The sequence below is a fragment of the Corticium candelabrum genome, chromosome 15, assembly GCF_963422355.1.
Source record: "Corticium candelabrum chromosome 15, ooCorCand1.1, whole genome shotgun sequence".
NCBI classification, from domain to species: domain Eukaryota; kingdom Metazoa; phylum Porifera; class Homoscleromorpha; order Homosclerophorida; family Plakinidae; genus Corticium; species Corticium candelabrum.
Window position 1 is genome coordinate 3,492,602 of NC_085099.1, and position 12,500 is coordinate 3,505,101.

Genomic DNA, 12,500 nt, shown 5'->3' on the forward strand with positions numbered 1-12,500 from the left:
TTGCCTCAGCAGACACATTCATAGCTATGATTGCCTTTCGTTGAGTTTGTTTTGATTGCCATTCATTGTAACTACTATTGATTTAGTAGCAAATTATTAGCAAAAAGGGTGATATAGATAAGTGTATGTAAGTTGTATGCAAATAGTCTATAAGTGAAGATTGAGTTTTAATGAATATGATAGACAGTGTTACTATAATTCTAGTGTTCAGAACACACATTAATGTTCATTCATTGTAAAGACCACAACATGAAAATCAATATAGACGAAAGATCAATTTTAAGTTAAAGAGGCCACTATCATAATTAATTAAGTTAGGCAATAGACCTGCTGTCACAATGTCAAAGGCAATGAATATGAACCATAATTTTTGACTTCAATGTATGTCAGTCAATATAAATATGAATGGAACATAAAACATACAGTTGTACATAAAATCACCCTCATTTTAAACCAAGATAACATCAGTAGATGCCTATCTGGCACATATGGCAACTAGCATGGTTCTCAAATACACTGACAGAGTTCTTTGCAATCATCAATAAGTAGCACCAGCATTATACACGCTTTGATCTCCAACAATAGACATATATGTCGAATGACTACCAAACAGAGCTACAGATACACAATGTAAATAATTATACAAATTCCTACTAAAATTACGGTACCTATACAATAATCTAGTGCTACATAGAGATCATGCATGCAGTTACACTTGCATAGAGGTTAGTCTTGTGTACCCAGACCCTCTTCCTTTTTTATGCCTAGACGGCAAGAAAGGACTCTGAAAGTCTTTCCACCAACCAAAAGTCAAAAACAGAAGGGCTGGCTACATGAGACTACATACAAAGCATAAAGGCAATCAAACATGCATGCAAACGTAGTATTTGTATTGATATCTGCTTTAGAACACCTGTGTTCTTACTGACAGCAGCTGTCCTACCTGTCGATGAGAGCATCTACGAAAAACATGGTGAGGAGTTGGCAGCTAGAAGTTTCTGGATGACCTGCAAGCGGAGAGATAAATATATATACATATATATACCGGTATATACGTATATATATATATATATATATATATATATATATATATATATATATATATATATTATAGCTAGTCTCTCTAATATATTAAAATCATTCTTGCGTTATATTGCCACAAGCGAATTAAAAGTTGTTGGTGCTGATGACCTTGCTGACAGTAGTTCCTGTTAATATTATATATATATATATATATATATATATATATATATATATAGATATATAGATATATATATATAGATATATAGATATATATAGATATATAGATATATATAAGTCACATGTCGTACTGTCGCTGCAGATTGACAGTCACACTACTGGTGGTTCTGGTAATCTTGAGATTTGGATAGAGTGCAAGTAAGTATTGTTAATTTTAATTAAGTGGCTGGACTTCATTGCAGGTCATTACAACCAACAGCTAGCACTTGGAGACAATGATGCTTCTAAGATCTAATTAAATAATTCATAAATTCATCATCAACAATGACATGTCTTCTGTATAGATAACCATGATGATCTAAACACATCTGAAGTAGAATTTGCTTCGAATGCTCGCAATGACTTTCCTGATCAGACTGATGTGGTTGTGAGCGACATGCACATGCATAATATGATATGTAATGTGACATATTCAGTGATAGAATGTCATTGTAATAATACCCTTCATGTAGATATGTGCGAGCAACACAGATTACTGCTAATTAAAATTATTTAACTTAAGTTATTAATATAATTACAGTAGTATTTATTCAAGCATCTGTCGAGAACACTAACTAGAACTGACTAAATTACACCCTACCTAAACCACTGTTTGTGTTAGCAATTCTAAATCATTACTTAATCATGTCATATTACATGAAAGAAATATATTGCGTTTATAAATTATAAATTAATTATTAATATTAGTATAGAAGAAAACGTAACTGCATCACGTACCATAATAGATTTAGCTCTCAAACAATCGTCGAATCAGATGATTGTGCCTTCTGTTATTCCATTGCTTTCTTAAACGTCGATTTATGAGGCAAACATGACTTCGAGTTCAACACTAGGGCCCCATTTGAAATAAGCGTTGTAGTTAATACTCAAAGAATGCGCAATAGATCGGCATGTCGTTTCCGTAGAAACTAAAACTGCAACATGTCTAGCGGCTACCAAACATGCTCTATGGGAGGAGCCGCGCCGCTAGCCTCGTACTACCAGCCCACTGTTCGCTCCGGAGGCAAAGTCCAAACCGCGGCCGAAAATAATTCGCCCGCGCCGGACGTCGGTTCTCCTGGACCATGATAGGCTAGGCACGGCTCCGCCCACTCTCCACAGCCACGCCTTCATTATGCAGGCTGGCTCAGGTAAGTGGCTGCATCAAGTCGGCAAGATGAACATCACTGGAAACTGACGGAGGTAAGAATTCAACCCCAAACAAAAGAACATGACGTGCGTGAACGCTAACTCTAGAGACTTGCTACGCCCGCCTCCACAACAGAAACTTATCATATAACATACGGATCACACGCTTTTTCCAGCTGAGTTCTTTACTTCTATCTATACATGGCTCTAGAAGTACGCCAGGCTTCTGCAACTCACGTTGTCTGATCCACTGGATTCCATCGTTTCTGTTCACAATGGTCAGTCATAAGATCAACAACCAGTCAGTGCTGGAAGTACCACCTAATCATCTAATCAAATACGTTCTGTTCCGGTTTTACACAGGCTACAGTCCAATTATTCCGCATCTTCTGTAGATGACTTTGTTCTGCCTCAAGATATCCTCACACGTCTCAATGACCACCTTAGACGACATGGTGAGATTAAAAGAAAAAAACACAGGATTAGACTGTCTAGTTCAGGCAAAAAGACAAGGCTCTATGCTTACTTCGGCCTTAAAGATATAGGTGATGCCACTCTTGAGCCACCAAGAAAAGTTCAGCACTCACAATCAGATGAGATGACTCATGAACAGCTACAACACCAAATCATTGAGTTATAACAACAACTCAGAACAGGAAAAACTAAACTCGATAAAATAAAGAAACTAGAAGCACAATTGGCAACAGAGAAACAAGCACGGAAGCATCTTAAAAGAAAACCTAGCTTTAGTTCCATTCCAGTGGACAAAGTAGGTAAAATCCTCAAACAATACATTGATGCACTGTGTCAAGGTGGAGGTGCTCTTACTGATGGTCCCAGCACACGTAAAATGCTGTCTGAGTTTAGCCTTTCTATGCTCAGTGATCAGTTTTCAAAGCATTCACCCCATCTTCTTGGTATTATGTCAACTCTCAGCTCTCCTGGTGAAGACTCAGCACAGGCACATCCCATTCACAACATCCATAGTATCACAGCCATATCCATTCTAGCTAAAAGGAACAACCATAAAATTAAAGGACTGCAATTACTAGTGAGTCTCATGCTCATTGCCAGAGCAGTATACAAAAAATGTGATAACCAGCCTTAACCACCTTGGCATATGTCTTAGCTATCAGCATTCTATGGAGTGGGTGAAAAGGCTAGCCAAAGAAACAAAACAAAATTCCAAACTGAAAGAAGGGCACTGGATTCTTGTTTTTGACAATGTCAACTTCCAGAAGAAAATTCGTCATGAGCGACTACACTGACACACCGAAACCTGAAATTTCACTAGTAGACTTGCAGTCAGAATAGACAAGTTGCCACCGCCAGACATTGAGAAAAGGGAGATGCACCACAAGGTTCAAGAGGAAACTTACACCCCGAATTACTGCTTCCAAATAATGAAGATGAGCAACTGTTCAGAGAAAGTGCACAACATGCAGTAATGAAAGTTTTAACTACCCACTTCAATTGCTTTCACCATCTAAAATCACTTGCCCCAGATAAGAGAAGTAACTACCAAACAGAAAAAGTGAAATCCAACCACTGGCTCTTCTGGACATGGATTAAAGCTTAATTGATAATAATATTCACATACTGCTGCAGTTTGCTAAAGATATGGGTCTAACAGGAGACACACAACAATGTGTAGTTGGAGATCAAGCAACGTGTGTCACCATTAGTTAGAGGAGCCAAAACGGCGCAGGATTAATTACAATTCGACACTAGAACAACTAGTCTGGGCAAAAGAAAACCCAGGTGATTTCCACTTTCTATGGGAAAGTGTTCCTGTTATCTTCATTCTTTCTGGGGTAATGAAACTGAAAGCGGATCACTATAATCACTAAAGGTGCTCTTGAATCATAAGAAAGTTGACAAACATGCCAAGCAGTTCCAACAATCAGACGAATTTCAACATCATGTCATGGAAGCATACCCTAGTTGCCTCTTTAACTTGCTTCCTTGGAATCCAGAACCCTGATCAACAACCACCATCAGCAGCAGAGAGTCAAAGCAAGCGACTTTGTTAAAGAAGTAGTGGCTGTCCCAAGAGATCATGATCAGGTAGAAGCAGGTCATCTATTCAATCGTAATAGGTGCTACCTGCATGCATCCCTGCTATACCATGACCTCAGAAATGCAATCAGGTATGATGATGGCCTAGCATTATTGCCCAGTGGCGATGGTGGCTGGTGTACTTCCTTGCAACAAAAAGAACGAACTACAGCCATGAAGCTGCCAACCTACTTGCCAACTTAAAAAGCAACTTTTCAGAGCAAATGGCCTACATAGTCATCCACAACAGAACAGTTAATGTGTCTGGACGTCCAGGAAAAGGCAAGCCCATAGACATGACAATCAAACACAACAATTTAATTCTAAAAGTTTGCCCTTCGTTTCTCAGGTGCCAATGTCACAGAGGAGCATCTCACAACCATTAGCCTAGCATAACAGCAACTGCATGAAGAAGCAATTTTGTGCGACACAGAATTGAATATTTCAGTACATGATGGAACTCGCACGGAGACTCCCTCCCAAAATGACATACCAGAAATGACTAAGTTGTTAGAGAACAGAGTTACTACAAAGATACCAGGCCGGCACATTCAATCTTCTCAACCATTTGAACGACCATTTGATATTGGGTGGAATGTGGCAATTGGAAAGCACTGGATCAAGATCAAAGTTTCTGAAAAAAACAAAACAATAGAAGACTTTGAATGTGATGACAGAGAATACCATAATGATATGAAGGACATTGAGATTACTGAAAGTGTGTGGCAAGATTTTTAAATTTATGTACAGCATACCTGTACAAACTGATGTGCACCATTGCAACACCAAAGTGATATGTCAGTAAAATTTAAATTATGTCTTACATTACCTCTTTTGTAACAATATTTATTAAATTTAGTAACAATAACAGCATTACCTCTTTGTAACTCTGTAGTGCTTCTGTTTATCCAGGGTGCTTAGTAGCTCAATGACATAAATATTGTCCTGACAGCTGTCAGTTCTATTTAAATAAGCTCTACATAGTTTAGAGTCTTGTTGAGTAATTTAGACTTATTACATATATATGATCTTTAAACAGACGAACAGACACAAGGAGCTAAAACCGAATGTAATTAGGAAGAATACAATAATTGTGTAGAACTAGCTGTTACCTCTGCTGACACATCTTATTGTGTATTGTTATATAATTACACATCCTGACATATTATATAGTATTACTAACATCACATAGAGGCTGCACGGAAACAGGCCTTATACCACCAACTGACGCTACCCCATTTAACACTTCAAAAAATTTTGTGCAACAGTGCCAGACAGACCCAGCAACATTAAGTCACTTACACTTCGTATATGTAAACTGTTCTTTACTGTACCGTCAACCAACTGCAGTGGTATTACTGCAGATTTCTTTCATAAAATACTGACATTCTGCTAGGCCAGATCTTAGCATCAACAACTCCTTCCTTAAAGTTGCCTTCTGTTGTGTCCTTACTCTAGATCTCCTAGCAGCTAATTTGGGAGGTTGCCTTTCAGCTGATGTGTGCACGCCGCTTGCGATTGTAACGTAGACTGTTGGCATAGTACCATCAGCACACACAGAGCACCATTCATCTGGGTTAGCATCAAGGTCTTCTGATTTTCAAGTACTGATCTCACTAAGAGATCTCGAAGACAAATTTCTTCTGAACATGCTGTCTGCATAAAGTGGTCAACATCTTTCAACTCCCCTGGCGAGTACAGCAGCAGCAGACGCTTGCAAATCAAGTCGTGATTTCTACCACCACACCCTGACAGCTGACTACATGTAAGTCCATCTGGTGGACAACCATACAATATAACTGATGCTATGTCTGATACATCCACCCCTAAGCTAAAAGCAGTAGTGGCAATCATGACACACATATGTGACTGCTTGAACCGCTCCTGATGCTCCTGATGATTTCCAGCCTCACTCATTGAAGCATGGTATATTCCAAACCAATCTCTCTTGGATGACACAACATTCTTCCACAAATGTTTATATACGCTGTAACAAGAATCTTTTGTACAACAAAAAATGACAGTCTTAGAAACTTGTTTGGAACAAGTAGCAGATTTCAGATTTGAAACAAGGGGTGATAAATCAATAGACAAGCCCTGCTTCCTCTTTACAGCATAAAAAAATGTTAGAGCGGTCTAGAGGGTCTACAAAGACCAATGTCACGAGAGACAAGAAATTCAAGAGAAGGAGGTAATGTTGCAGAAAGTACATGCCATCATAGAGACAAAAGGAAACAGTGCACGAAAAAATTTGATGTCAAGATAGGATGGTCTGAAGTCTCTTCCCCACAGTCTCACACAGTGAGCTTCATCTAATGCGACAAATGAAACTAAATGAAACAAGTCATTAGCTAAACTCGATCGCCAGAAAGCTGAAGAGATTGCTTCTGGTGAAGTGAAGACTATCGGAAATAACATATCTGTGATTAGTTGGTATCCTAACTGAAAATTGCCACAGTCTCACCTAGCTTATAATCTAATGATTTCAGTTTAGTGAGTAGTTGTTCATCTCGTTCTGAATCTATTCTAACTACAGAAACATGTCTCCCGCTCCAATTTGAACTTTACAAACATGCCATCGAAACTAATGACGATGGTGAGGTCTGGCGAGCAAAGACAAGGCAAAACGTACGTACGCCAGCGACTTCCCTCCAGATGTTGGCATCTTTACAACAACATCTCTTCCTCTCAACACTGCACTTGTAGCCTCAAGCTGTCCTTTCCTAAAATCCTGAAAGTTTAGCTGATGTTGCAGTGCAAAGCGTAGACGACTCTCTACATCCAATGCACATTCCCGCGTAGACATGGTGAACTGGATGCCAACTGCGCGCGCGTCACAGAGAATTGCTTGTTATATTTACGACATAATTTGTTGTGATCGATAAAGAGGGCCCCTGCTAATACTGCCTACATGTACCAGTTGTGTAAGTTCATCCCAAGGTTCTGAAAGTAGTCTAGGCAGTGACACGGCAAAAATTACTAGCCATATAAGAAACATTTCTACGCTCTATAGTTTAGACTGACCTTCCGAGTTCGTGGCTGTTTCGTCGGGTTTTTGCCGAAGACAGATGCTAAGCAGTGCTTCAAGTAACTTCTCAACAACGAATTCAACGCCATACGTGTCAAACCAGCTCTATGCTCACAACGAATCCATGATTACGTCTGCACAAGCCGATCGCGTCTGCGACTCCACTAGTAAAAAGGTGTTTCATAGCGTCACATACACGTTAGCTAAAGATACAACATGCAGAGCTAACACACAAACGATAAAACAGCGAACACAAAAGTACCTCGTGCAGTGCGGTGCGCCTAGCACGGCATGTCTTCGCTGTTCTTGTATTACAGCCGTAATTGAAAGGTATGCAATTATGATACTTAACAGTAATGCTGGTCCTAGGACCAACCGCAATATATTGAGAAGAAGCGGTACCATCCCAGACCCGTGGAGGACGATTTTGAATCGGCGCTACACGGGTCTGGGAGGGTCACGGCCATTTCAATTTTTAATTTTCAATTTTCAATTTTCAAATTTCAATTTTTATTTTTCATTTTTTATTTTCAATTTTTTGTCAAAGGTTTTCAATTATTTTGCTGAAAAAAATTAATTCGGCAAGCAAATTTTTATTTTTCATTTTTGATTTTAATTTTTCATTTTTCATTTTTCGTTGTTCTATCTTCAAGTTTCTATCTTTGATTATATTTGGTTGAGTTGAATGTCAAAAGAATTGAACGTGGAAAGAACGAAAATGAACGCAGCAAGAATAAAAATTGAACGCAGCAAAAGCGAAAAACGAACGCAGCAAGAACGAAAAATGAAACAGCCTTGTGCGAATTACGCAGCAGGGAGTCTGGTGGAACGCGTGCCCTAGTCATAACTCAACGCAGTTGGAAGTCGTTTTTCATTCCAACACGTGCTGCTGATTGGAAGGGGCGCAGTGAATCTTCGACGACTGCCTTTTAGGGCGATCTCTTGCAATTTCCGCTCTAACGAGAAGGGAATCTCCCTCTCCCCAAAAAATAATCAATCTCAGGTGCCATCAGCCATTGCTGATGAGCACAGTACATATGCATGGTATATAAATTTATCTATTACCACATAGAATTCTAAAAATTGCAACAGTCTAGCTAAATCTAAAACTCAACAAATTTAGTAACTATACTGAAACTCGTTCAAACTCTGTTAGGCTACTCTAGATTAACTACCATTTATACACGCAGTACACAGCAACTAGAAACAAAGATGCCTGGTTTGCTGTTCTACACATGCGCGCGTACGTGCCTCCATCACCTCTGGACTTGAATCTTGAGCTTCCGTCCTTGCGGATGACTCTCTTGTCACTGCAGACCTGCTTACGCCGGACGACGTCGTGTGCTGCTGGCCAAGTACCTCGGATATAGCTATATAGCTCATGCAGACTCGGTTGACTCTGCGCCGTCATGATCGCACCGTCGCTGTGAACGAGGCTGCTACCTAAGACGCACGAGAAGACTGGCAGAAACGACAGCGAAGCTTCTCCCAGTGCCACATATGCCACCGCTGTACAAGACCTCCGGCAAACATCACAACCTGCTGTCGGCAGTGGCTTGCAATTGGGTGTCAGCAGTGCGTAGAGCTGTGGCAAGTTACAAGTGGCCGACATTGCCCGCTGTCTCTGCATTCGCTACAACATGAAGGTCCAGTGAGGACGACTCTGCGTGACTCTCCGTATACGTAGCTTGGACGAATTGACAAAGCTGGGCAAGCAAGTAAGTCATGTATTGCATACCCGAGGTACTTTACGACGTCGTTCGGCAGGTCTGCAGTGACAAGAGAGCCATCTGCATGGACAGAAGCTCAAGATTCAAGTCCAGAGGTGATGGAGGCACGTACGTACGCGCGCATGTGTAGAACAGCAAACCAGGCATCACTGTTTTTTAGTTGCTGTGTACTGCGTGTATAAATGGTAGTTAATCTAGAGTAGCCTAACAGAGTTTGAACGAGTTTCAGTATAGTTACTAAATTTGTTGAGTTTAGATTTAGCTAGACTGTTGCAATTGTTAGAATTCTATGTGGTAATAGATAAATTTATATACCATTCATATGTACTGTGCTCATCAGCAATGGCTGATGGCACCTGAGATTGATTTTTTGGGGAAAGGGAGATTCCCTTCTCGTTAGAGCGGAAATTGCAAGAGATCGCCCTAAAAGGCAGTCGTCGAAGATTCACTGCGCCCCTCCAATCAGAGCACGTGTTGGAATGAAAAACGACTTCCTACTGCGTTGAGTTCACGGCCGTTTCAACTATGCCAGACCGCGCAACTTTAAAGCAATTTCTACTATACTGAACCTAAAAATTTACAAATTTGAAATAATAAAATTTGAAATTTTGATTTCTTAAAAATTAAAATTTGAAAATGTAATGCAAATTTTTTAAAAATAAAAACCTTATGTAAAAAAATTAGAAATTGAAAATTTAAAAATTAAAAAATTAAAATTTGAAAACTTAAATTAAAAATTTGAAAATTTGAAATTTGAAATGGCCAAAAGACCCACTGACCCAACTTAGTTGTTGCGCATGCTCAGTTAAAAATGACCGGTTTCTGCTCAAGTGACGTGAATCAGCGTTTGCACACAGATACTGCAGAAAGCCTAGGCTGTATTTTAGGGTATGACCACACAATCGGGTAGTGTCGCTATCTGAAGAAGATCTCTGGAAATCTCGAAGGCCTTTGTAGCATGTGAAACGACACATTTCTCGTCCTCCCGTTTTGCCGCATTCTCCGGGTTTTGTGAGGACTTTCGCTGTAATTCAGTTATTTGTGCTACTAGAATTCAGTTCGTGGGAGATCCTACCGATGTACGCCTCGCCGTAATGGAAGAATCGAGACCCAAAGACGGCGGAGTCAGGTTTGTTTGTTTGTTTTTATTCTTACTCACAGCGCATTCTACAGACCTCTACCGCCATCAAAGATGCAAATTGTAGTTTCTGCCTTTCGCTTTTTGACTATTGGCCGATGCTGTGTGACCTCTGGCATGACCATCTCTACTGTAGTGATGCTAATGGTGGGCTCTAGATGTGCTTCTTGTATAGCTGCTGGCACTGGGGACAGTCATACAAGGGAGACTAATGCAAATGTGGAATGGCACACTTGCACATTAAATGGTTGCATTGGAGTTCAACTGGGATGTTGACAACTTTTCACACAGGGTGCACTTGAACAAGTCAAACAGGTACAGAACTGACTCAAATTGGATGAAATGAGATGATAGTTGGATTGCTTGAATAAAGTCTTCTGAACATAGGGATTCTGGTGCTACTGTTTCTATTTGTTGAATTAGATCAGTCAATTTGATTGCTGACTGACCTGTGAGAACAACCTGATTCTTTTTCAATTTTTGGGTGGTCTTCCTTATTTCTTCTGTTGCTGACAACTGCAGCAGGTGTTGCAGTTTTCTGAGTGTACTATCCACTCTCTGCAGAAAGGTACAAGAATAGAGGCTCCTTGCCTCTTTGTAAATCAATGCATCACTAGATGGCAGCGGACACAGAAATTGGTAGGATGCACAGAAACATTATCTGCTCCAACATCTATCTTGTACAACTGGAGAATCCTGTTTTTGTGGTCTAGACATTTGTACTGACGTCCTCTTGATTGAACCTGGGGGCACATAACCTGCGAAGCTCTCGTACGGAAAGGATGTGATGTGCCATATCCATAGACTAGACTGACAACACTTGTATACTGGTTAACTGTTTTTGTATACATCTTATGTAGTGTATGGAGTAAGGAAAGGGCATGAGAGAGTGATGAGGTAAAGAACTGCTACACGTGTACCATTCAAATTCAAGGAACCAGTGTTGGTACACCATTAGCAAGTTTTTGTGGCAAAGTTTATTTTACCATAGATATGATTTTACTTACATTTCAAGTTGCTAAGAATAATTTCTCTAGGCACGTGACCTAGCCAGCTTGTCATATTTTAGTGCTACTTTAGTATAAAATGACCATGCTTCCGTTCTCGTGTCACCATAACTTATTTGTCCGCGTTCCCTGTCTCTGACGTTGATTAGGTCGTCGCTCGTACCAACCTGCAGTCGATCCTTGCAAATTAAGTTCTCCAGGAGACCATCTAGTCTTGTGTACATGTGTACGCTAGCCTGTCCTCGCCGTCAATTCCTTCATATGGCTTGCGGACGTGAGTGGCAGCATGTGTCTGTGTTTGCAATCGTCGGCTGTATGACGTGTTTCATACTGTTGTTTCCCAGCAGAGAGGTTCGTGCATGTCGACGACGATGTCTCATGCATGATCTCCGTTCTTTTTGTTTCCTCATCGGCTGGCCGTTGCCCTGCGTTTGGATAAAGTAACTGCACCTTTTGCATCGAGAAACAAGGTGGAAGCACCCTTGTAGACGAGTTCAGTCTCAGCTTTCCACATTTTCAGGCAGCTAGGAGCCAAGTCACGTGTCGAAAGACTCGCAACTGTATCGTTATTTCTACGAGGCGTACACAAAAGCCGAGCGACGGTGGCTGTGGTATCACACATGAGTCTTGTTTGCGATAATTGTTATATCTGCAAAAACCCGGAGATGTGAGATAACAGTGAAAACGACCTCTGTAGTTATCATGGAAGTGTGACTCATTTGGAAACGTGCTATGAGACTTACAATCTATAGAGTTATGGTATGAACGTCTGCACTTACTTTCTTGCACGTTGTTCGCTTATTGTCTTTCAGACATAGGAGAAGGAATGGAAAACGTTTCACAGGAAGTGATGGTATGTTGGCGATAGCGCAATTCCACGTGACTGAGCACGTGCAAACTAAGTTGCGCTGCCGTAACGGCCGTGTGAAATAGGATTCATTTCTATTGTCGACGTCAACGTCGCCGTCGGCGTCAATATTGTGAACCAGGCTTAAGACTACCGCTTCTGCTAGGTACTTCTGAAATCATTTTAATATCGTTTTGGTCCAGACTAGAGCGCGCTCTCTGGTCAAGAAGTTCGAGGCTACGTTTCGCTGTGCATGATTTCGTCCCTGTGACGTCAAGGGTCAGGGTAGAAACCGGAAAACAAT

The 12,500-nt window shown here is 40.5% G+C and overlaps 1 protein-coding gene and 3 long non-coding RNA genes across 5 annotated transcripts in view; 2 read left to right on the forward strand and 2 right to left on the reverse strand.

Annotated features, from left to right (window-relative positions):
* Nucleotides 1-390: 390 nt before the first annotated feature.
* On the reverse strand, nt 391-2,220 carry LOC134191626 (uncharacterized). The gene is made up of 3 exons (XR_009971818.1): nt 1,978-2,220; nt 944-1,007; nt 391-615 (listed from the first exon to the last, which is right to left on the reverse strand). It is a non-coding gene; the product is annotated as an uncharacterized LOC134191626 (long non-coding RNA).
* A 299-nt stretch (nt 2,221-2,519) lies between these two features.
* LOC134191460 (uncharacterized) lies at nt 2,520-7,650 on the reverse strand. Its single transcript, XR_009971796.1, has 4 exons — nt 7,471-7,650; nt 4,940-5,080; nt 2,915-3,001; nt 2,520-2,830 (listed from the first exon to the last, which is right to left on the reverse strand). It is a non-coding gene; the product is annotated as an uncharacterized LOC134191460 (long non-coding RNA).
* A 2,368-nt stretch (nt 7,651-10,018) lies between these two features.
* Nucleotides 10,019-11,551, forward strand: LOC134191146 (uncharacterized). 2 transcript variants are annotated; one of them, XR_009971723.1, is made up of 5 exons: nt 10,019-10,333; nt 10,518-10,657; nt 10,730-10,793; nt 10,865-10,981; nt 11,056-11,551. It is a non-coding gene; the product is annotated as an uncharacterized LOC134191146 (long non-coding RNA). The 2 variants fall into 2 exon arrangements; XR_009971724.1 differs by having other exon boundaries at nt 10,766-10,981.
* An 822-nt stretch (nt 11,552-12,373) lies between these two features.
* The window catches only part of LOC134191346 (achacin-like), a 7,681-nt gene continuing 7,554 nt past the window's right edge, over nt 12,374-12,500 (forward strand). The window contains exon 1 of the mRNA XM_062659954.1: nt 12,374-12,500. This exon is cut by the window's right edge and continues 701 nt beyond it. The gene's annotated coding sequence lies outside the window, so the exon portion shown is untranslated.